Source organism: Pongo abelii, chromosome X (genome assembly GCF_028885655.2).
Source record: "Pongo abelii isolate AG06213 chromosome X, NHGRI_mPonAbe1-v2.0_pri, whole genome shotgun sequence".
Taxonomy (NCBI): Eukaryota; Metazoa; Chordata; class Mammalia; order Primates; family Hominidae; genus Pongo; species Pongo abelii.
Window position 1 is genome coordinate 80480336 of NC_072008.2, and position 24763 is coordinate 80505098.

Consider the following 24763-nt stretch of genomic DNA (forward strand, 5'->3'; position numbering starts at 1 on the left):
ATGTGAGGTACCATTCTATTCATCATGCTACTTGCTGCCTGAATATCTTTTTTTCCTTGTGTAATGGTTTATAGGCCCTGTGAGATTTATGCTCTAAGTAGGTACTATTTTAGTGTATTTCAAGGTTTTATTTCAAGATTTAGAACTCCATTTAGCATTTCTTGTAGTGCTGGCTTGGTAATGGCAAATTCTCTAAGCATTTGTTTGCCTGAGAAAGACTTTATCTTTTCTGTATTAGTATGTTTACACACTGCTATAAAGGACTACCTGAGACTGGGTAATTTATAAAGAAAAGTGGTTTAATTGACTCACAGTTTCACATGGCTGTGGAGTCCTCACGAAACTTACAACTATGGCAGAAGGTGAAGCAGAAGCAAGGCATGTCTTATATGGTGGCAGGAGAGAGAAAGAAATGGGGAAAGTGCCACACTTTAAAACCATCAGACGGTGTGAGAACTCACTATCATAAGAACAGCATGGGAGAAATTCATTCCCATAATCTAATTACCTCCCTCCAGGTCCCTCCCCTGACACAGGAATTACAATTCAACATGAGATTTGGGTGGGTACATAGAGCCCAACCATATCATTCCACCCCTGGCCTCTTTCAAATCTCATGTCTTTCTCACATTACAAAATCAATTATGAATTCCCAACAGTTCATCAAAGTCTTAACTCTTTCCAGCATTAACTCAAAATTTCAAGTTCAATGTCTCATCTGAGACAAAACCAGTTCATTTTGCCCATGATGGGAGGGGCTGCCATGAATGTCTCTGACTGACCCTGGAGACATTTTCCCCATTGTCTTGGCTATTAACATTCAGCTTCTCTTTACTTATGCAAATTTCTGCAGCTGGTTTGAATTTCTTCTAGAAAATGGGTTTTTCTTTTCTACCACAAAGTCAGCTTCAAATTTTTTAAACTTTTATGCTCTACTTTCCTTTTATTTATTTATTTTATTATTATTATACTTTAAGTTTTAGGGTACATGTACACAATGTGCAGGTTAGTTACATATGTATACATGTGCAATGCTGGTATGCTGCACCCATTAACTCGTCATTTAGCATTAGGTATATCTCCTAATGCTATCCCTCCCCCGTCCCCCCACCCCACAACAGTCCCCAGAGTGTGATGTTCCCCTTCCTGTGTTCATGTGTTCTCATTGTTCAATTCCCACCTATGAGTGAGAATATGCGGTGTTTGGTTTTTTGTTCTTGCGATAGTTTACTGAGAATGATGATTTCCAATTTCATCCATGTCCCTACAAAGGACATGAACTCATCCTTTTTTCTGGCTGTATAGTATTCCATGGTGTATATGTGCCACATTTTCTTAAGCCCGTCTATCATTGTTGGACATTTGGGTTGGTTCCAAGTCTTTGCTATTGTGAATAGTGCTGCAATAAACATACGTGTGCATGTGTCTTTATAGCGGCATGATTTATAGTCCTTTGGGTATATACCCAGTAATGGGATGGCTGGGTCAAATGGTATTTCTAGTTCTAGATCCCTGAGGAATCGCCACATTGACTTCCACAATGGTTGAACTCGTTTACAGTCCCACCAACAGTGTAAAAGTGTTCCTATTTCTCTACATCCTCTCCAGCACCTGTTATTTCCTGACTTTTTAATGATTGCCATTCTAACTGGTGTGAGATGGTATCTCATTGTGGTTTTGATTTGCATTTCTCTGATGGCCAGTGATGGTGAGCATTTTTTCATGTGTTTTTTGGCTGCATAAATGTCTTCTTTTGAGAAGTGTCTGTTCATGTCCTTTGCCCACTTTTTGATGGGGTTCCTTCTGAAACTATTCCAATCAATAGAAAAAGAGGGAATCATCCCTAACTCATTTTATGAGGCCAGCATCATCCTGATACCAAAGCCTGGCAGAGACACAACCAAAAAAGAGAATTTTAGACCAATATCCTTGATGAACATTGATGCAAAAATCCTCAATAAAATACTGCCAAACCGAATCCAGCAGCACATTAAAAAAGCTTATCCACCATGATCAAGTGGGCTTCATCCCTGGGATGCAAGGCTGGTTCAATATATGCAAATCAATAAATGTAATCCAGCATATAAACAAAACCAAAGACAAAAACCACATGATTATCTCAATAGATGCAGAAAAGGCCTTTGACAAAATTCAACAACACTTCATGCTAAAAACTCTCAATAAATTAGGTATTGATGGGATGTATCTCAAAATAATAAGAGCTATCTATGACCAACCCACAGCCAATATCATACTGAATGGGCAAAAACTGGAAGCATTCCCTTTGAAAACTGGCACAAGACAGGTATGCCCTCTCTCACCGCTCCTATTGAACATAGTGTTGGAAGTTCTGGCCAGGGCAGTTAGGCAGGAGAAGGAAATAAAGGGTGTTCAATTAGGAAAAGAGGAAGTCAAATTGTCCCTGTTTGCAGATGACATGAGTGTATATCTAGAAAATCGCATCGTCTCAGCCCAAAATCTCCTTAACCTGATAAGCAACTTCAGCAAAGTCTCAGGATACAAAATCAATGTACAAAAATCACAAGCATTCTTATACACCAATAACAGATGAACAGAGAGCCAAATCATGAGTGAACTCCTATCCACAGTTGCTTCAAAGAGAATAAAATACCTAGGAATCCAACTTACAAGGGATGTGAAGGACCTCTTCCAGGAGAACTACAAACCACTGCTCAATGAAATAAAAGAGGATACAAACAAATGGAAGAACATTCCATGCTCATGGGTAGGGAAAGTCAATATTGTGAAAATGGCCATACTGCCCAAGGTAATTTATAGATTCAATGCCATCCCCATCAAGCTACCAATGACTTTCTTCACAGAATTGGAAAACACTACTTTAAAGTTCATATGGAACCAAAAAAGAGCCCGCATCACCAAGTCAATCCTAAGCCAAAAGAACAAAGCTGGAGGCATCACACTACCTGACTTCAAACTATACTACAAGGCTACAGTAACCAAAACAGCATGGTACTGGTACCAAAACAGAGATATAGATCAATGGAACAGAACAGAGCCCTCAGAAATAATGCCACATATCTACAACTATCTGATCTTTGACAAACCTGAGAAAAACAAGCAATGGGGAAAGGATTCCCTATTTAATAAATGATGCTGGGAAAACTGGCTAGCCAGATGTAGAAAGCTGAAACTGGATCCCTTCCTTACACCTTATACAAAAATTAATTCAAGATGGATTAAAGACTTAAATGTTAGACCTAAAACCATAAAATCCCTAGACGAAAACCTAGGCATTACCATTCAGGACATAGGCATAGGCAAGGACTTCATGTTTAAAACACCAAAAGCAATGGCAACAAAAGCCAAAACTGACAAATGGGATCTAATTAAACTAAAGAGCTTCTGTACAGCAAAAGAAACTACCACCAGAGTGACCAGGCAACCTACAAAATGGGAGAAAATTTTTGCAACCTACTCATCTGACAAAGGGCTAATATCCAGAATCTACAATTAACTCAAACAAATCTACTTTCCTTTTAAACGTAAGTTCCAATTTCAGACCAGCTGTTTGTGAATGCATATGACTGTACACTGTTAGGAGCAGCTGGGCAATATTTTGAATGCTTTGTTGCTTAGAAATTTTTTACTCCAGATACCGTAAATAACCTCTTTCACGTTCAAAGTTCCACGGATATTTGGGGAAGGGGCACAATGCCACTAGTCTTTTTTCATAACAAGAGTGACCTTTGCTTCAATTTCCAGTGAGTTTCTATCTTTATCTGAGACTACCTCAGCCTGGACTTCATTGTTTATATCACTATCAGCATTTTGGTCACAGCCATTCAACACGTCTCTAGGAAGTTCCAAACTTTCCCACATCTTCCTGTATTCATCTGAGCTTTTCAAATTGTTTCAACCTCTGCCTGTTACCCAGTTACCAAGTCGCCTCCACATTTTCATGTATCTTTATTGCAGTGCTCCACTCATCTGGTACAGAATTCCTGTATCAGTCAATTTTCACACTGCTATAAAGAACTACCTGAGACTGGGTAATTTATAAAAAAATAGGTTTAATTGATTCACAGTTCTGCATGCCTGGGGAGGCCGCAAAAATCTAACAATCATGGCAGAAGGTAAAGGGTAAGCAACGTATATGTTACATGACAGAATGAGAGAGAGCACGAGGTGGAGATGTGCCACACTTTTAAACCATCAGATCTTGTGAGAACTCACCCACTATCACAAGAACAGCATGAGGGAAATCTGCCTTCAGGATTTAATAACCTCCCACCTGGTCCCTCCCCTGACATATGGGAATTATAATTCAACATGAGATTTGAGTGGAGACACAGAGCCAAACTGTACCACCTTCACTTATGAAACTTAATTTTGCTGGATACAAAATTCTTGGCTAATAATTACTTTGTTTAAGAAAGCTAAAGATAGGACCCCAATCCTTTCTGGCTTCTAGGGTTTCTGCTGACAAATCTGTAGTTAATCTGACAGATTTTCTTTTATAGGTTACCTGATGCTTTTGTCTCACCGCTCTTAATATTCTTTCCTTCATCTTGACTTTAGATAACCTGATGACTATGTTCCTAGGTGATAATCTTTTTGCAATAAATTTTCCAGGTGTTCTTTGGGCTTCTTATATTTGGATGTCTAGATAGATCTCTAGCATGATGAGGGAAGTTTTCCTTGATTATTCCCTGAAATAAGTTTTCCAAACTTTTAGATTTCTTTTCTTTCTCAGGAAGAACAATTGTTTTTATGTTTGATCATTTAACATAATCCCAAATTTCTTGGAGGTTTTATTCATTTTTAATTTTTTTCTTTGTCTTTGATAGATTGGGTTAATTCAGATGCTTTTTCTTTGAGCTGTGAAGTTCTTCTATTTGTTTAATTCTATTTTTTTTAACATTTTCAGTGTATTTTGCATTTCTCTAAGTGTGTCTTTCATTTCCAGAAGTTGTGATTATCTTGTCTTTATGATAGCTGTTTCTCTGGAGGCTTTTTTATCCATATTCTATATTTTCAAAAAAGTTCTTTAAGTTGGTTTTCACTTTTCTCTGGTGCCTCCTTGAGTAGCTTAATAATCATCCTTCTGAATTCTTTGGCAATTCAGATTTTTTTTCCTTGGTTGGGATCCATTGCTGGAGAGCTAGTGTGATCTTTTGGTGTTGTTATAGAACCTAGTTTTGTCATATTACCAGAATTACTTTTCTGGTTTCTTCTCATTTGGGTAGACTGTTTTGGTTGAAAAATCTGGAACTCAAGGGATGCTGTTCAGATTTTTTTGTCCCGTGGAGTGATCTTTGATGTGGTACTATCCCCATTCACCTAGGGATAGGACTTCCTGAGAGCCAGACTGCAGTGATTGTGATTGCCCTCCTGGGTCTAAACACCCAGCAGGGCTACCTGACTTTTGGCTGGTGCTGAGGAATGTCTGCAAAAAGTCCTGTGATGTGACTCATCTTCAATCTCCCAGCTGTGGATACCAGCACCTGGTCCAGTGCTAGAGTAGTAGCTCAGGAATGTAGTGGATTCTGTGAGAGTCCTTGGTTGTAGTTTTGTTTAGTGCACCAGTTTTCTCAAATGCTTACCATGCTGACAGTGAAGTTATCACATGGATGGATTCGGGACATCTGATTAGCCAGGGTGTTGCAGGCGGGGGAATTAGCTGTTGTTTTCTCCTTTGGAGCAGGGGTGTTCTGTTAGGAGTTGCTGTAATGGCTTGAGTTGGTTGGCCTCCAGCCAGGAGGTGGTGCTTTCAAGGAGCACTAGTTGTGGTAGTAGAAGGAGGATACGATCTTGCCCTACATTGGCCAGGACTCCAGTTTCTCGGGTGATGGGTACAGTCATGGAACTCCCAAGAGCTTATGTCTTTCTCCTTTGGCTACCAGAGTGCATAGAGAAAAACCATCAGGTGGGTGCAGGGTTTGACAGGTCTGAGCTCAGACTCTCCTTAAGTGGGGCTTGCTGTGGCCACTGTTGGAGATGTAGGGTGGTTACCAGGCCAATGAAGTTATGTTCCCAGGGGAATTATGGCTACCTCTACTGCATCATACAGGTCACCAGAGAAGTGGGGGAAAGCCCGCAGTGGCAGGCCTTCACCCAGCTTTCATGCAATCAGCAAAGCCAATCTCATTCCTGCTGTGCCCCACCAACAGCACTGAGTTTATATCCAGGCAACTGGTGAGCAGGGCAGGGACATTACCCCAGGCTTCAAGCTTCCCCCTTGAGAAAGCAAGCAGGGTTCTCAGGCCTCATCCCTCCCTTCCCACCTGCACCTTTGGCTGAGGCTTCTGTGCTTGTATGTGCACTTCTTGTTTGCCCCCACCCCCCCATCCCCCACCACCCAGATTCTTCTCAGGAAAATTTGTGCTCAATAGAAATTATTACAGAGTTCAGCTATGAGCTTCCTTCACCCTGTGAGCCCTGCTCAATTCTTTCTGGCTGCCTTTCCTTCCCCAAGGACCTCTGTTAGATAAGGAATGGCTTCCCTAAGCTTGAGCTGGGGACCAAGAGTGCCTACAGGTTTCTTCCCGCTGCTCCTTCTACTTTCGTATTTTGCTCAGCTCTCTAAATCCACTTCAGCTCTAGGTAAGGTTAAATCCTTCTCCCAGATCTGGATTTTCAGGTTTCTCAGTGGTTATGTGTGTTCAGAGGTAGACTTTTCCTTTCTCTCACTTTGGGAACTCATAATTTTTTGGCTGTCTTACAGAGTTTTCAGCAGCAAGCTGCTTCTTTCAAAGGGGCTGTGAATTATTTTGATCTTCCTGGTGTGTTCCTGTGGTGGTTCTTGGAGCAAAAGTTTACAGTGTGAATCTTCAGATACTGTTCTGTTCATCCAAGTGAGAGCTGCACGCTGGTTCTGTCTTCTATCTGCCATTTTTTTTAACCACCTCCTGTTTTTTCTTTAAAATATCTATCTCTTTAGACATTTTTCATTTATATCCCAAATTATTCTTAAAATTTTTTATGTTGGTGTTCACCTTTCTTTTGTATCTTCATGAGTAACTTAATAATTAACTTTTTGCATTCTTTATCTGACATTTCAAAGATTTTATCTTGGTTTGGATCCATTGCTGGAGAGCTTGTGTGATGTTTTTGGGACCTCATAGAACCCTGTTTTTTCATTTTGCCACAATTAGTTTTTGGCTTCTCATTTTGATAAACTGTTTCTTCTTTTTTGAATTTATTTTTTTATTTGACTACATTTTTAGCAATTTCTTTTTTCTCCTTAGGGATATGACTTAAATGTTTGTGGTTCATTGTAACCTAATTTGACTCTGGATGCTTTTAGTGGTGAAGACTTTGTATGAGTTCCTTGGTTATGGAGAGTCTTTGTATGATGGCTTTCTCAGAAGCTGGTTATAGTAGCGATATACTTGGTGTGTGAGCAGGTTCACTGTCTCTTCTGGGGTTTGAAAGGCAGAAGTCTCATGAAGTTTATCTTGCTCCCAGTGGTGTGCACTGTTATTTATTTGTTTTTCTTTCCAGTATTTTTTTCTCTCATTTGAACAGTTCAGGCTTCAGGCCAGTAAGCAGTGTCTATGGGTAAAAACTGTGCATGGCTGAGGCAAATGGGTAAATACAATACCTAAAGTTGAACAGAGGTCCCAGCCTTGACAGAAGTGGCTGTGGGAGCTCTCAGTGAAACATACTGTCTTTTCAGGGGGAAGGGAGGAAGCCACCTCAGCTCCCCTGCCAGGCCAGCAGAAAAGCAATCTACCTCCAAGTCACAGTCCTGACCCAGTGTTCCAGCTATACAGATTAGACAGGCACCCTTTTCACTAGCAGAAATGCTGATGTTTCACATAGAGAAGGATCGTTACTCTACCCTTCATGCAAGCCCGAACCTGGAGGGCACTCCTCCTCTGGGGATGCAGTCACCCTGAAGTTCTCCAGACAGGCTGTCTACAGGTTTACTCATCACTGAGCTCTTATGGGAGAAGCCTCAGCTATGTCAGCATTGGTGGGCAAGGGGAAGAAGTCACCTTCTCTAGCACCCTTCACAAGTACCAGGGCTGCTTCTTTGGGTAGAGCCACAGACTTTCTCCACTGAGTCTAGTACTGCTCCTGTGCCTGTGCTTAAAGAAACTTTTCACAAGCAGAAAGTTCTGGAACTCAAAGCCTGCTGTCTGGATTCTTTTGTCCCACAGGGTACTTTTTTGATGTGGTACACTCTCCCTTCCCCTAGGAGTAAGAGTCCTTGAGGGACGAGCTACTGTGAATCATGCTGCTCTTCTGGGCCTAGCCACCTAGTGGAACTGCCACACTTCGGGATGGTGCTGGGGCATGTCTGCAAGGGATCCAGTGATGTGACATTTCCTCATGTCTCCCAGCAGCAGGTATCAGCACCAACTCTCACTCTCCTGCCACCGCCATCAGTTAGATTTCCTTGGTTATGAATAGTCTTAGTGTGTTGGCTTTCTCAAGTGCCAGTTGTAGTAGTAATGAGCTAGTCATGTGGACAGACTCAAGACTTCCTGGTTAACCAGGGTGCTGCAGGCAATGGTGATAGCTGAGGTCTTACACAAGTTTTCTTGTTCCTGGGCACTGTGTTACTTTGCTTACATGTACTGTATTGGACCATATTGATTGGCCTCCAGCCAGGAGGTTGTGCTTGTAAGAGAGCACCAGCTGCAGTGGTGGCGGTGGGAATTGTGCCTGCCTTATATTACCCAGGGAAGGTAATCTGGTGTCTCAGGCAATGAGCAGGGCCATAGAGCTCCCAAAAGTTCTGTGTTTTGTGTTAAGCTACCAGGGCAGGTGGAAGGGCAAAGCCAAGTGGGAGCTGACAGTGTTTTGTGAAGGTTATCCATGTAGTTCATTCTTTTTCATGGCTGAATAATATTTGATTGTATGGATATACTACATTTCGTTATAGTTGGTAGACACGTGGGTTGTTTCTACTTTTTGGCTATGTACATTATGTGTACGTCTTTTGTGTGAACATATTTTTCTTTTCTTTTTTTTCTTTGAGATGGAGTCTTGCTCTGTCGCCTAGGCTGGAGTACAGTGGCACAATCTCAGCTCACTGCAACCTCCACCTCCCTGGTTCAAGCAATTCTCCTGCCTCAGCCTCCCGAGTAGCTGGGATTACAGGCGCACACCATCATGCCGGGCTAATGTTTTTATATTTTTAGTAGAAATGGGGTTTCACCATGTTGGCCAGACTGGTATTGAACTCCTGACCTCAGGCAATCCACATGCCTCAGCCTCCCAAAGTGCTGGGATTACAGATGTGAGCCACTGCACCTGGCCAGTATCCCTTTTCTACAGCCATATTAAAACAGCTACAAACATTTGTTTTCCTATTTAGTTTTACTTTCCGTGCATATCAAAGTTGTACTCTTCAGACCAACAAACCAACTTGAGGCAAATTACATAGCTTCCCATATACCCTTTTTTCCTCAGGTGCTAATCAAAGGCTCTGAAAATGAATACTGCTTTAATAATGTCTGCTTTATTCTTAAAGTGCTCGTTTCTTTTACTAGATATAAAGATTTGGTGTTAACAAAAGGGGTTTTAATATGTAAATATGAATGAATGCCTTTAGTTTACCCCTGTTTGTCTATTATTATTAGTCTGTTTTCATTTATACTTCATAGAGGCTGATCCTTTCATGATCTTTAATACATTTCACTAGATATTGTTACATTTTAAGAATGAAAATACAGCTGTTTTCTGTCTTAGATTAATTGTGCTGCTGCTATGAGAAACTGAAAATCAAGAATGTGATGCACTTTTTACGTTACTATATACCATATATATACCATAGCTTGCTTTGATTCCTTTCCTGTAGCACAGCCACTAACAAGAGTGAGTGAATTATAAAATTCTCTTTGGGAAGGAATCAGTGCAAGTAACTAATTCTTAGCTGGTATTGGCCTATGAAGGACAATAACTTAGGAACTTAAGAATTCTGTTAATAGTACACTTTTTGGTCTTAAATGTCTCCTACTACTGAAAATAGTTTAAATCTTAGCTTTGTTTCTATTACTCCCTCTCTCTGCCTCAGCAACGGGAATTGGGAAGAATGGCTTAAAGGATGTAGTGTCATTGATTTGTTGCTGAACTTTTAGAAAACATTAATCTATGTATGCTGGGGACTTATATTTTGTTTATATATAGAGGAGAAATAATGCTGCCCTGAACCAATCACATTTAGTATAAATCACATCAATCAAAACCTGGCAGAGACACAACAAAAAAATAAAATTTCAGGCCAATATCCTTGATGAACATCAATATGAAAATCGTCAATAAAATGATGGCAAACCGAATCCAGCAGCACATCAAAAAGCTCATCCACCACAATCAAGTCGGCTTCATGTCTGGGATGCAAGGCTGGTTCAACATATGCAAATCAATAAATGTAATCCATCACATAAACAGAACCAATGACAAAAACCACATGATTATATCAATAGATGCAGAAAAGGTCTTCCATAAAATTTAATACCCCTTCATGCTAAAAACTATCAATAAACTAGGTATTGACAGAATGTATCTCAAAATAAAAAAGAGCTATTTATGACAAACCCACAGCCAATATGATACTGAATGGGCAAAAGCTGGAACCATTCCCTTTGAAAACCGGCACAAGACAAGGACGCCCTCTCTCACCACTCCTATTCAACAGAGTATTGGAAGTTCTGGCCAGGGCAATCAGGCAAGACAAAGAAATGAAGGGTATTCAAATAGGAAGAGAGGAAGTCAAATAGTCTCTGTTTGAAGATGACATGATTGTATATTTATAAAACCCCATTGTCTCACCCCAAATCTCCTTAAACTGACAGCAACTTCAGCAAAGTCTCAGGATACAAAATCAATGTGCAAAACTCACAAGCATTCCTATACACCAATAATAGACAATCAGGGAGCCAAATCATGAGTGAACTCCCATTCACAATTGCCACAAAGCGAATAAAATACCTAGGAATACAACTTACAAGGGATGTGAAAGACCTCCTCAAGAACTACAAACCACTGTTCAAGGAAATAAATAAGAAAGGACACAAACAAATGGAAAAACATTCCATGCTCATGGATAGGAAGAATCAATATCGTGAAAATGGCCATACTGTCCAAAGTAATTTATAGATTCAGTGCTATCCCCATCAAGCTACTATTGACTTTCTTCACAGAATTACAAAAAAAAACTACTTTAAATTTCATATAGAACCAAAAAAGAGCCTGTATAGCTAAGACAATCATAAGCAAAAAGAAAAAAGCTGGAGGCATCATGCTACCTGACTTCAAACTATACTACAAGGATACAATAACCAAAACAGCATGGTACTGCTACCAAAACAGATATATAGACCAATGGAACAGAAGAGAGGCCTCAGAAATAATGCCACACATCTACAACCATCTGATCTTTGACAAACCTGACAAAATCAAGCAATGGGGAAAGGATTCCGTATGGTCTTGGGAAAACTGGTGAGCCATATGCAGAAAAATGAAACTGGACCTCTTTCTTACACCTTATACAAAAATTAACTCAAGACAGATTAAAGACTAAAATGTAAGACCTACAACCATAAGAACCCTAGAAGAAAACCTAGGCAATACCATTCAGGACATAGGCATGGGCAAAGACTTCATGACTAAAACAACAAAAGCAATGACCAAAGCCAGAATTGACAAATGGGATCTGATTAAACTAAAGAACTTCTGCACAGCAAAAGAAACTATCATCAGAGTGCACAGGCAGCCTACAGAATGGGAGAAAATTTTGCAATCTGTCCATGTGACGAAAGGCTAATATACAGGATCTACAGAGAACTTAGACAAATTTACAAGAAAACAACAAACAACCCCATCAAAAAGTGGGCAAAAGATATGAACAGACACTTCTCAAAAGAAGACATTTATGCAGCCAACAAACATATGAAAAAAAGCTCATCATCACTGGTCATTAGAGAAATGCAAATCAAAACCACAATGAGATACCATCTCATGCCAGTTAGAATGGTGATTATTAAAAAGCCAGGAAACATCAGATGCTGGAGAGGATGTGGAGAAATAGGAACACTTTTACACTGTTGGTGGGAGTGTAAAGTAGTTCAACCATTATGGAAGACAGTGTGGTGATTCCTCAAGGATCTAGAACCAGAAATACCATTTGACCCAGCCATCCCATTACTGGTTTTATATACCCAAAGGATTATAAATCATTCTACTATAAGGACACATGCACATGTATGTTTATTGCAGCACTGTTCACAATAGTAAAGACTGGGAACCAACCCAAATGCCCATCAATGACAGACTGGATAAAGAAAATGTGGCACATATACACCATGGAATACTATGCAGCCATAAAAAGGATGAGTTCATCTCTTTTGCAGGGACATGGATGAAGGTGGAGACATCATTCTCAGCAAACTAACACAAGAACAGAAAACCAAACACTGCATGTTCTCACTCATAAGTGGGAGGTGAACAATTTTAACACATGGACACAGGGAGGGGAACATCACACACTGGTACCTGTCAAGGGAGTTGGGGGCTAGGGGAGGGATAGCATTAGGAGAAATATCTAATGTAGATGATCGGTTGATGGGTGCAACAAACCACCATGGCATATGTATACCTATGTAACAAACCTGCACATTCTGCACATGTATCCCAGAACTTAGAGTATAATAAAAATATTAAAAATTAAATTATTGAAGAAATAACTCCAACTATTCTGTTTTTCTTATATATTTTTACTGAGCAAAGGAAAACTTTAGTAAGAATGCTACTTGATAAGAAGAAAAGTCATTTCTCAAGCACATACCAAAACTTGAAGGTGATTGAACCAAAAATAATAGGTGGGCAACACCGAATGAGTTGGAGGAGTATGAGAAAGATGTGTGGGCCAAAGCTATCTGGTTATATTTTGATGTTGCCAAAATCACAAAGTCAAAATTTTAATTTTCTTATTTAATATATTTGTTGGCCAGAGAGCTATTTTTGTATCAATGTGCCTTGCACGTACATTAAAAAAATTTATGAAAGGCCATGTAGTAATGCCTGAGATAGTTGATGGTTCTTACCACCTCACTAATTTCTATGCAGTATGAAATGCTCATTCTGTTGTCCAACTGGTGTTCTCTGTTTGTAGATCTTGTCAAACTGTAACTATTTTATAAGCTGGGGATGTCAATTTACTGTTTTTGTTGTATCTTTTTTGTCCTTAGTCTGTTAGTGGCTGTTCTGTAGTGGGAAATAGTAAAAGGATTCTTCACTCCCTTTTTTTTTCCACTCAGCACCTTCTTCAAGTAATGTGATGACACCATTTCTTGTGTGCTTTGAAAAGTTTCAGCTTGCTGCCTCCTTTTGTGTTTTAAAGAAGTGTTATACAAAACACTGTTTGCAGAATGTAGGGAGATAATGGAGTCCACTTTAATTTGGAATTCTGTGTGAGCTATGATCCAAGTTATCAGCTCTTTCTAACTTTAAAAATTTTGTTGTTAAAAGCACCTTGCTTAGAAAATTTTAAATATTTATGTCTGCAACAATTTTCTCAAAATAATAAGCTGTGCAATTCTTGTCATTAAAGAAAAGATTGAATTCTCCCTAATGTGACTTGTTAGTTTCTCCGTGTATTTCCTGCCAGTGTAAATGTGAAAGCTTTGCTTGCATTAAGTTTTAGAAATGCATTTTGCACACTATAATTTTGCCGAAGCTCCGTGAAAAGGTTAGATCTAAGTAGATGAATAAAGCTATGCGCATGTTTTGAAAGTTTAATTTGTGTGTCATTACCAAAAGTGACCTATTTGTCCTTATTAGTTTGCTGTTCTTAGCTTTACCATCTTTGGAAACTTGGCTCAAAGTTATATAGTTCTGGGCTAGCTCATCAGTGGAACTAGGAGAGAGGAAAACTGGCACCTATTTTAATAAAGTTCAATTTAAATGAAAAAATAGTATACAGTATAGTATTGTTAACAATGCTGTACATTAGATCTCCAAAACTTATTTATCTCAGATAAATACAACTTTGTACACTTTGACCATTTCCCCATTTCCCACTCCACGCCTGCTGCCCACCCCCCAACCCCGGCCCTGCCAAGCCCCCTGGAAATCACCATTCTACTTTTTGCTTCTATGAGTTTGACTATTTTTAGATTCCATATATAAGTGATTGTGCAATATTCACTTATATATGTTGTTTTGAGCCTGGCTTATTTCACTTAGCTTGTTGTACAGGTTCATCCATGTTGTTTGGAATGGTAGGATTTTCTTCTTTATAAGGCTGAGCATATTTCTACTATACACACATACACTCACACACACACAATACATATATATGTATACACACACACACACACACACACACACCCTACATTTTTTTAATCCATTCGTCTGTTATGGACACGTATATTGTTTTCATATCTTGACTATTGTGAATAATGCTGCAGTGAGCATAGGAATGCAGATATCTCTTTGAGGTACTGATTTCGCTTCCTTTGAGTATATACCCAGAAGAGGGATTGCTGAGTCAAATGATAGTTCTATTTTTATTTATTTGACGAGCCTCTGTGCTGTTTTCCGTAATGGCTATACCAATTTACATTTTTATCAACAATGTATGAATGTTTCATTTTTTCCACATCCTCACCAATGCTTATTATATTTTGATTTTTGGTAATATTTATTTTAACAGGTATGAGGTGATATCTCATGAATATTTGATTTGCATTTTCATATACCTGTTGCCTATTTGTATGTCTTCTTTGGAAAAATGTCTATTCAAGTTTTTTGCCCATTTTTAATCTGGTTTTCCCTATTTGCTTTTGAGTTGTGTGAGTTCCTTATATATTTTGGATATTAACACTTTACCAGATGTATAGTTTCCAAATAATTTCTCCCATTCTGTAAATTGCCTTTTCATTGTGTTATTTCCTTTGCAGTGCAGAAGCTTTTTAGGTTGATGTAATCCCACTTGTTTATTTTACTTTTTATTCTCACTGCTTGTGGTGTCCTATCCAAGAAATTACTGTGAAGACCAATGTCATGGAGCTTTCCCCAGAATTTTATGGTTTCATTTTTTATGTTTAAGTCTTTAATCCATTTTGAATTGTTTTTGGTGAATGGTGTAAGATAAGTGTTCAATCTAATTATTTTGCATGTAGATAATCTAGTTTTCCTATACTTGATCTTAGCCAAAAGGCTGAAAAGCAGTATATTCAGTTTTTCTAATACAGTGTATTGAGACTGTTCTTTGAACATTTTGTATTCTTGGCAATCTTGTGGAAGACCAGTTGTGTATTTATGGGTTTATTTCTGGGCTCCCTATGTTTTTCCATTGTTCTTTGTGTCTGTTTTTATGGCAGTATCATACTGTTTTTATTACTATAGATTTGTAATATACTTTGAAATTTGAAATCAAAAGTGTGAGGCCAGATTTGATATTCTTTTTCAAGATCATTTTGGCCATTCAGAGTCTTTTGTAGTTTCATATGAAGTCTAAGATTGGTTTTTCTCTTTCTGTGAAAAATGCCATTGGAATTTTGATAGGGATCACGAATCTGTAAATATCTTAAGGTGGTATGGACAGTTTAACAGTATTAATTCTTACATTTCATGGATATGGAATATCTTGTGATTTATTTGTGCCTGCTTTAATTTCTTCATTGTTTTGTAGTTTTCATTGTACGATTTTTTTCCCCTCCTTGGTTAGGTTTTTCCTAAGTATTTTATTTTTTTGATGCTATTGTAAATGGGATTCCTTTATTAATTTCTTTTATCAGAGTTCATTTTTAGTGCATATACACATGACTGATTTTTGGATGTTGATTTTGTATCCTGCAACATTACTGAATTCATTTGTTAGTTTCAATAGTGTTTTACTGCAGTCTTTAGGGGTTTCTACATATAAGATCATGTAGTCTGCAAACAGGGACAATTTTACTTCTTCCTTTCTGATTTGGATGTCATTTATTATTTTTTTCCTAATTGTTCTGATTAGAACTTTTAATACTGTGTTGAATAGAAGTGGCATGAGTGGGGATCTTTGTCTTGTTCTTGCTATTAAAGAAAGAGCTTTCAGCTTTTCACCCTTGAGTATGATGTTAGCTGTAGGTTTTTTATGTATAGCGTTTATTATGTTGAGGTACATTTCTTCTATACCTAATTTGTTGTGGATTTTTACCATGAATGGATGTTGAATTTTTCTAATGTTTTCCTACATCTATTGAGATGATTACATGGTGTTTATTCTTGATCTATTCATGTGGTGTGTCACACTTATTGATTTATGTATGTTGAACCATTCTTGCATTCCAGGGATAAATCTCACTTAATCATGTTGCATCATTTTTTTAATGTGGTGCTGAATTGTTGAGCATCATTGCATCTGTGTTCATCAGGGATATTAGCCTGTAATTTTCTTTTCTCATAATGTCTTTATCTGGTTTTGGTATCAGGGTAATTCTGGCTTTGTGAAATGAGTTTATAAATGTTCCTTTCTCTTCAGTTTATGGAAGAGTTTGGTAAGGATTGACACTAATTCTTTTTAAATGTTTGGTCGAATTCACCTTTGATGCCATATGGTCCTGGGTTATTTTTTGTTGGGATATTTTTGATTACTGATTTTATACACCTACTTGTTGTTGGCCTGTTGAGATTTTTAAATTTCTTCTTAATTTGATGTTGGTAGGTTGTATGTTTCTTGAAATTTATTAATTTCTTGAAGGTTCTCCAGTTGTTGGAATATAATTTTTTCTTATGATCCTTATTTTTTTGTGAAAAGAGAAAATGAAAATAAATAAAATTATAAATGAAAGAGGAGCTATTTTTGATTTGACTTATTTTTGCTCTGGTCTTTATTGTTCCCTTCTGCTGACTTTGGGCTTAGTCTGTTCTTTTTTTTGGTTCTTTGATATGTAAAGTCAGATCGTTTGAGATTTTACTTTTTAATGTGGCCACTTGTTGCTATTACTTCTTAGTACATTTTTTGCTTCATCTCATGATTTGATATGTTGTGTTTTCACTTTTGCCTTGAGATATGTTTTAAATTTTCTTTGAATTTCTTCCTTGACCCAGTGGTTGTTCAAGAGTGTGTTGTTTAGTTTTCACGTATTTGTGAATTTCTCTATTTTCTTCCTGTTACTGATTTCTAGTTTTATTTCATTGTGGTCAGAAAAGATACTTGGAATGATTTTATTTTTCTTAAATTTGTTAAGATTTATATTTTGGCCTGACATGATCTATCCTGGAGAAGGTTTTGTGTGCACTTGAGAAGAATGTTTGTTTGCTATTAGGTGAAAAGTTCTGTACATGTCTGTTAGGTCCGTATGGTCTACAGTTTTGTTCAAGTCAGCTGTGTGTTTATCAATTTTCTGTCTGGATATTCTAACTATTATTGAAAGTTGAGCATTTCACTTCTGAGTATATATCTAAAGGAATTTTAATCAATATTTTGAGAGGATATTTGAACTTCCATGTTTATTGCAGCATTATGCACAATAACTATGATAAGTAATAAACCTAGATGTCCATCAGCGAATGAATGGCTAAAGAAAATGTGGTATATATACATAATGGAATACTATTCAGCCTTTAAAAAGAAGGAAATGCTGTCATTTTTGACAATGTGGATAAACCTGAAGGACATTAAGCTAAGTGAAGTAAGCCAGGCACAGAAAGACAGATACCACAGGATCTCACTTACATGTGTAATCTAAAAAAGTTGAAATCATAGAAGTAAAGAGTAGAATGATGGTTACCAGAGTCTTCCAGGGATGGAGAATGGAGTAAGGGGGGGAGAATGAGGAGTTGTTGGTCAAAGGATACAAAGTTTCAGATAGAAGGAATAAGTTTTGAGATCTATTGCACAGGAGGGTGACTATAGTCAATAATATTGTATATTTTAATATTACTAAAGTAAGGAGAGTAAATTTGAAATGTCTCACCACAAAAAGGATAAGTAAGCAAGGTTATGGATACGTTACTTAGCTTAATATACTCATTCCATATTTTATACATATATCAAACACATTTTGCCCTATAAATGTATATAATTATGATTTTTCAATTAAATATAATAGTAATAAAAAAGCAAGTGAGGTATAAAAGTATCCTACTATTATTGTATTGCTATTTCTCCTTCAAATCTGTCAATATTTGCTTTATATATTTAGGTGCCCTGGTGTTGGGTGTGTATATACAGTCATCTCTCATTATCTACACGACATTGGTTCCAGGACCCCTGCAGATACCAAAATCCACAGATGCTCAAATCCCTTAAATAAAATGGCATAGTATTTGTATATAATCTATGCACAACTCCTGTGTGCTTTAAATCATCTCTACATTACTTATAATATCTAATACAATGTAAGTGTTATATAAATAGATATACTGTATTTTTAATTTCTATCATTTTTGTTGCTGTTATTCTTTTATTTTTAAAGAATATTTTCGATTAATAGAGAGACAAGGCCAGCTGTAGTTATAATTGCTATATCTTCCTGTCAAGTTGATCTTCATCATTTTATAGTGACCTTTTTGTTTCTAGACAAAAAGTGTTTTGAATTGAAGCCCATTTTGTCTGATTAAGTGTAGCTACCCCTACTTTCTTTTAGTTACTATTTGCATGGAATATATATTCCTATCCCTTTGCTTTCATTATATGTGTCCTTAAGACTAAGGTGAATCTCATATATAGCATGTCACGGGATCTTACTTTTTAAAATTCATTCAGCCACTCTATGGCTTTTGTGGATTTGTAATGAGTATTTTAGGAACTATTTTTGGGCATTTCATAGATCTCCATTTCTTTTGAGTTGTTTACCGGAAATTTATTATGTTCCTTTGGTGGCGGGGGATCATGTTTTTCTGATTTTTCATATTCTTTGTAGCCTTGCATTGTGGTCTGTACATTTGAAGAAGTCACTTCTTCAAGACTTTACAGACTAGATTATATAGGGAAAGATTTTCTCCTGCAAGTGGGTATGAGGGTACTGGTTGGGTAGGGTGCATATCAGTGCCAGATTAGAACCAGGTCTGGGTTTGCAAGGGGATATCAATTATGGGGGTGTGCAGGGGCACCAGGTGCAGGAGTATACAGAGGCAACAGGTCTGAGGTGTGGGTGTGGGTGCATGTGGTGGAGCCAAGGCTTGGGGACAGGTGTTGTGTTGCTGGCTCTAGAAGAGTGCACATCAGCTCCAGCTCTAGGAGTATGCAGTGGTGTAGAGTCCAAGCAACTCTGGATGGTGGGGTCTGCATTGGCAAAGACTGTAGGAGTCCTTGGCAGTGAATGCTGCAGAGGTCCTTGGTAGTGGCAAGGGCTGCTGAGGTTCTCTTGCTCTCATTTCCCCTCTGGGAGACCTTATGGTTGAGGTGATTACTCTTTGTACTGAGCTATGCTAGCCTGGGGTACAGGAGGACAAGGATAAAATTCTTCCTGCCCTTTTCTATGTGGCCATCCTTAGTTTTTGTGTTCCACTGGTTTGCTACAGATTTGTTATTGTACTCAGGAGCACTCCCAGAGATATTTTTGTCTATGGATATTTACATTATTGTTTTTGTTAGAGGATGAGGGCTGGCACCTCCTAGTCTGCCGCCTTACTGACATCACTCCTGGTTCTGTCTATTATTGATAGAGGAATGTTGAAATCTCCAACTGTAATAATAGATTCATCTATTTCTCTTTGTAGTTCTATCAGTTTTTGCTTCACATATTTGGACACATTTTTGTTAGGTACATGCACATTAAGGATTGTTATATCTTCTTGGAGAATTGACAGTTTTATTATTATGTAATGCCTTTTATTATCCCTGATAATATGCCATACTTTGAAGTCTGCTATGTCGGGAAATAATATAGCTACTTTCATTTTACTTTGATTAGTATGAGAGTAGTGTATTATTCCCTATTCATTTACTTTTAATCTATTTGTGTGTTTATATTTAAAGTGCATTTATTTAGAGAATAAACAGGTTGGGTCTTGCTTTTTTATCTAATCTGACAATTTTTTAATCTTTTAGTTGGAATATTTAGACTATTGGCATTCAAAGTTATTTTTGATATATTCAGATTAATATTTACCATATTTGTTACTGTTTTGTGTTTGTTGCCCCTGTTTTATATTTCTATTTTTGCCTTTCACTTTCTTCTACATTTTCTGGTTTTGATTGAGCATTTTACATGATTCCACTTTATCTGCTTTCTTAGAATATTAGTTATACTCTTTTTAACTTCAGTTAGTTTTGCTTTTTACTTGTTCTTAGGACAGAGTGATGATTCCAACATTTTTACATGTTAGGCTGGATTTCCAAAGCCTATTTTTTTTTTTTTTTTACTATCAGATTTTTTATGGTTAGTTTGCCAACCCTGGTCTAGAAAGAAGACAAGATTCAAATGCCAAAGAGCACAACTATAAACATCAGGACTAGATGGTCAAAGCCTCTTCCATTCTTTGTAAGAAAATGGATGGATATTGATGAGGCTGGAGGTGGAAGTCTCAGTGGGCCCAAGTTTGAAGCAGAGAGTTTTCATCCAAGGTACCTTGGGGTGACCAAACCAGAGAACAAAATGAGTTGAAACAATGTAGGAAAGCCAGGCGCGGGGGAGGCCGAGGGGGGCGGATCACGAGGTCTGGAAATCGAGACCATCCTGGCTAACATGATGAAACCCCGTCTCTACTAAAAATCAAAAAAAAAAAATTAGCCGGGCGTGGTGGCGGGCGCCTGTAGTCCCAGCTACTCGGGAGGCTGAGAGGCAGGAGAATGGTTTGAACCCGGGAGGCGGAGCTTGCAGTTAGCCGAGATCACGCCACTGCACTCCAGCCTGGGCGACAGAGCAAGACTCCGTCTCAAAAAAAAAAAAAGAAACAATCTAGGAAAAATGATGGTTAAGGAGGAGGGGGGATTGACTGAAGGTTACTCCAACTCAAGGAAGGCTAGAGGCAGGAATTTGAAGCTGAGACAAAGCCAGTCATCCAGGACCAGGGAGATTAAAAGATGAGAGCAAGAATAAATGCAGACAACTTGGAATCAATGGCAGCAGCAACTGGAGTGGGTTGTTGGTGCAGTGGGAAAGAATGAGAGAATGAGAATATGCTTTTAGAGGTGATGTGAGAGGTCTGAGGTGATTACTAAAATGCCTGTTAGTATATGTAGCTTAGGTTTATGAGTCAGCCTATGTATGATACTTAAGTGGGTCAGTCAGATTAACAGAAAAATGGTAGACATAACCCTTTTCTGAGTTGGTGCACACTGTTCCTAGATTTTCCTGAAGGAAAATTCTGACATATTTTAAAATGTTTTGTGGTAGCAGGAAAGCTCCTGTAACTGCTCTTCTAGCTGATATCTGTCCAATTGTGCTAAGTATTGGAACTGATTAGTATCAATGGCAGTCAAATACTTATTTCACTATGTATTCTGATTTCCCATATGAAGTTTCCTAGGCAGTTGGAGAGGCATGGGATGGCATTGATAGGTAGGACCTAGCAGGGAGTAGTGGAATAAATATTAACATAGTTTGGGTGGGAAGCAATTGGAACTTGAAAGGCTGGCATGGTTTTTCAAAAGCCACAGATATTATTGTCAATGTTAGATAATGAAGACAGGTCTGAAAAGGAGAAGGCAGCATGCCACACATTTATATCTCCCATGGAGCTATTCAGCTGTCTTGTAGTATATCTTCTTGGGTGGTTTTTATCCCTTCTGGGTACTATGGGGCCTGACAGGGTTGTAGTATTGCTTAATATTAAGTATGGGGGAAATTGTGGGTCAGTGTTATAGAAGTCTCTTGATAGTGCTTTTTAGAACCCGGATATTAAGTGAGATCTTTGGTCAACTTTCAAGTTTTATGAAGTTCATGGAAATGGGACACTTCTTTGATAAACAAAGTGGCAATACCAGTTGTGAATGGGAGTTCGGGAAAGGGGATAAAACCTATCATCTTAATGAGGATTCTACCACTTCCAATATGGTATCATATCTTTAAGAAGGAGAAAGATCCATGTTGAAGCACAATGAAATGGTATTTAATGGAGAAATTGGTGGTCAAGATAGGATAGAATAATACATTTGGGCTTCCAGTGCCTGTCCATATAAACACTCTGTGTCCTCAGTCTAAAAGAACCATGCCTGGCATATAGTAGGTGCTTGATAAATATCTGTTGCATGAATGAATGATTTTTTTTTTCACTTACTAGCCATGTTAAGAGTTTTGAATGGGCTGTAGTGGCTGTTTAAGGTAGTGAAGAAGAACCACGTACCTGAAGTTTAGGCTACTCTTTTTATGACATAGATCACTCTTTGAACATTGGGACTAGCTGCTAGTAATTAGTTGAATAAGCATGTTATGTGAGAAGTTTCCAAGATTATCCCCATGTTTTGCGATTTGCTGGAAAGACACACAGGGCTCTGCATACAGTCTTTTATAAATCTTTTTATTATTTAAAAAAAGTTGTGGGTACATAGTATGTATATATATATACACACATATATATGTATGCATGTATATGGTACATGAGATGTTTTGATACAGGCATGCAATGTGAAACAAGCACATCATGGAGAATGGGCTATCCATTTGCTCAAGCATTTGTCCTTTGAATTACAAACAATCCAATTACATTCTTTAAGTTATTTAAAAATATACAAGATTTATATTGTGCTAAATATAGTAGGTCTTATTTATTGTATATTTTTTGTACCCTTTAACCATCCCCACCTCCTCCTCAGCCCCCCATACCCTTCCCAGCCTCTAGTAACCATCCTTCTATTCTTTATATCCATGAGTTCAATTGATTTGATTTTTAGATCTCACAAATAAGTGAGAACATGTGATGTTTGCCTTTCTGTGCCTAGCTTATTTCACTTTACATAGTAATCTCCAGTTCTGTCTATGTTGCAAATGATTGGATCTCATTCTTTTTATGGCTGAATAGTACTCCGTTGCGTATATGTACCAAATGTTCTCTATCCATTCATCTGATGGTGGACACATGGGTTGCTTCTAAGTCTTAGCTAATGTAAAAAGTGCTGCAACAAAAAGTGCAGATATCTCTTTTATATACTGATTTCCTTTCTTTGGGTATATACCCAGTGTAGGGAGACCTCCTGAAACTATTGCTATGGAATAAAAGATGAAATGCTCCTGATTATTGTAAATACAAAATTGCATGCAGGATTGTGTAAAGACAATGCCAGGTTGGACTGCCAGAATGAGCCAACAGCATGTGATGTGCTTCCTCCTGCAGAGAGCCTATGAATGGACGTGCAGTCAGGGAGGTTTCATATCACCAAGATTCCTATCCCAGAAAAGCAGATGTTCATAGCTCTGGGAATGGAATGCGACCCTTGTGGAGAGCCTATAAATGGACACATGAGGGGTGCCCTTTCATATGGATAAGGTAGGGCTATAAATGCCCTCATCTTGCCACGGCTCTTCTAGGCCTCTTTAGGGTTAAGGCATACTCCCTTCTGAGAATTTCTGGTCTAACCAGTTGTCTAGCTTCACGTCCTGTTTCTATGGATTGTTTGTAACTAGCTTTTGCTGCAGCTGTTACTGCTGATTAATATCTTGCTAATCATAGGTTATGGAAAGACTGTGTTTCAGTTTTAAGGCTGTGTTAGAAATTACTGATAAGCACACTATATTGTAAATTATTATCTCTGCATACTGTACTTCTGCATACAGATGTTATGTTAGAGAATTACTTCATCCCCATGTGACCATCTCACATCATAATCAAATGACCCTAAATCCCTCACTAACCTACCCCCGCCCTCACTAAGCTTAATAATAAATGCTGGTATATCCAGTACATTGGTGGCATCGTGGGACCAGAAGGCGGTGACCCCCCTGGACCCAGCTTTCACTATCTTGTGTGTGTCTATTATTTCTTGACCTGCCGATCCATCTGGGAACAAAGAAAGAGCCCCATTGCATTGCGGGCTGCTGGCCAGATCCCGCAATAACCCAGCAGTAGGATTGCTGGATTTTATGGTAGCTCAATTTTTAGTTTTCTGAGGAACCTCCAAACTGTTCTCCATAGTGATTGTGCTGATTTACATTCTCACCAACACTATATGAGGCTTTCTTTTTCCCCACATCCTCACCAGCATTTGTTATTGCCTGTCTTTAGATATAATTCATTTTAACTGGGAAGTGAGGGTATCACATTATAGTTTTGATTTGTATTGCTCTAATGATCAGTGATGTCCAGTACCTTTTCATATGCCTACTTGCTATTTGTATGTCTTCTTTTGAGAAAGGTCTATCCAAATATTTTGCCCATTTTTTGATGGGATTATTAGATTTTTTCCTGTAGATTTGTTTGAGCTCCTTATATATTCTGGTTATAAATCCCTTGTCAGATGGGTAGTTTGCAAATATTTTCTCCCATTCTGTGGGTTGTCTATTCACTCTGTTGATCGTATCCTTTACTGTGAAGAAGCTTTTGTCCATGTTTGCCTTGGTTGCCTGTGCTTGTGGGGTATTGCTCAAGAAGACTTTGCCCAGACCAATGTCCTAGAGATCTTCTTCAATGTGTTCTTGTAGTAGCTTCATAGTTTGAGATCTGAGATTTAAGTATTTAATCCATTTTGATTTGATTTTTGTATATGGCAGGAGATAGGGGCCTAGTTTTATTTTTTGTCATATGGGTATCCAGTTTTCCCAGCACCATTTATCAAAAAGATTGTCTTTCCCCCAGTGTATGTTCTTGGTAACTTTGTCAAAAATGACTTCAACGATGGGTGGGTGGATGTGTGCCTGGGTTCTGTATTCTGTTCCATTTGTCTACATGTCTGTTTTTA

The 24763-nt window shown here is 38.1% G+C and overlaps 1 long non-coding RNA gene across 1 annotated transcript in view; it reads left to right on the plus strand.

Moving 5' to 3' along the window:
• Positions 1–24763, plus strand: part of LOC134760924 (uncharacterized) — a 99082-nt gene that overhangs the window by 15247 nt on the left and 59072 nt on the right. The window lies entirely within an intron of this gene.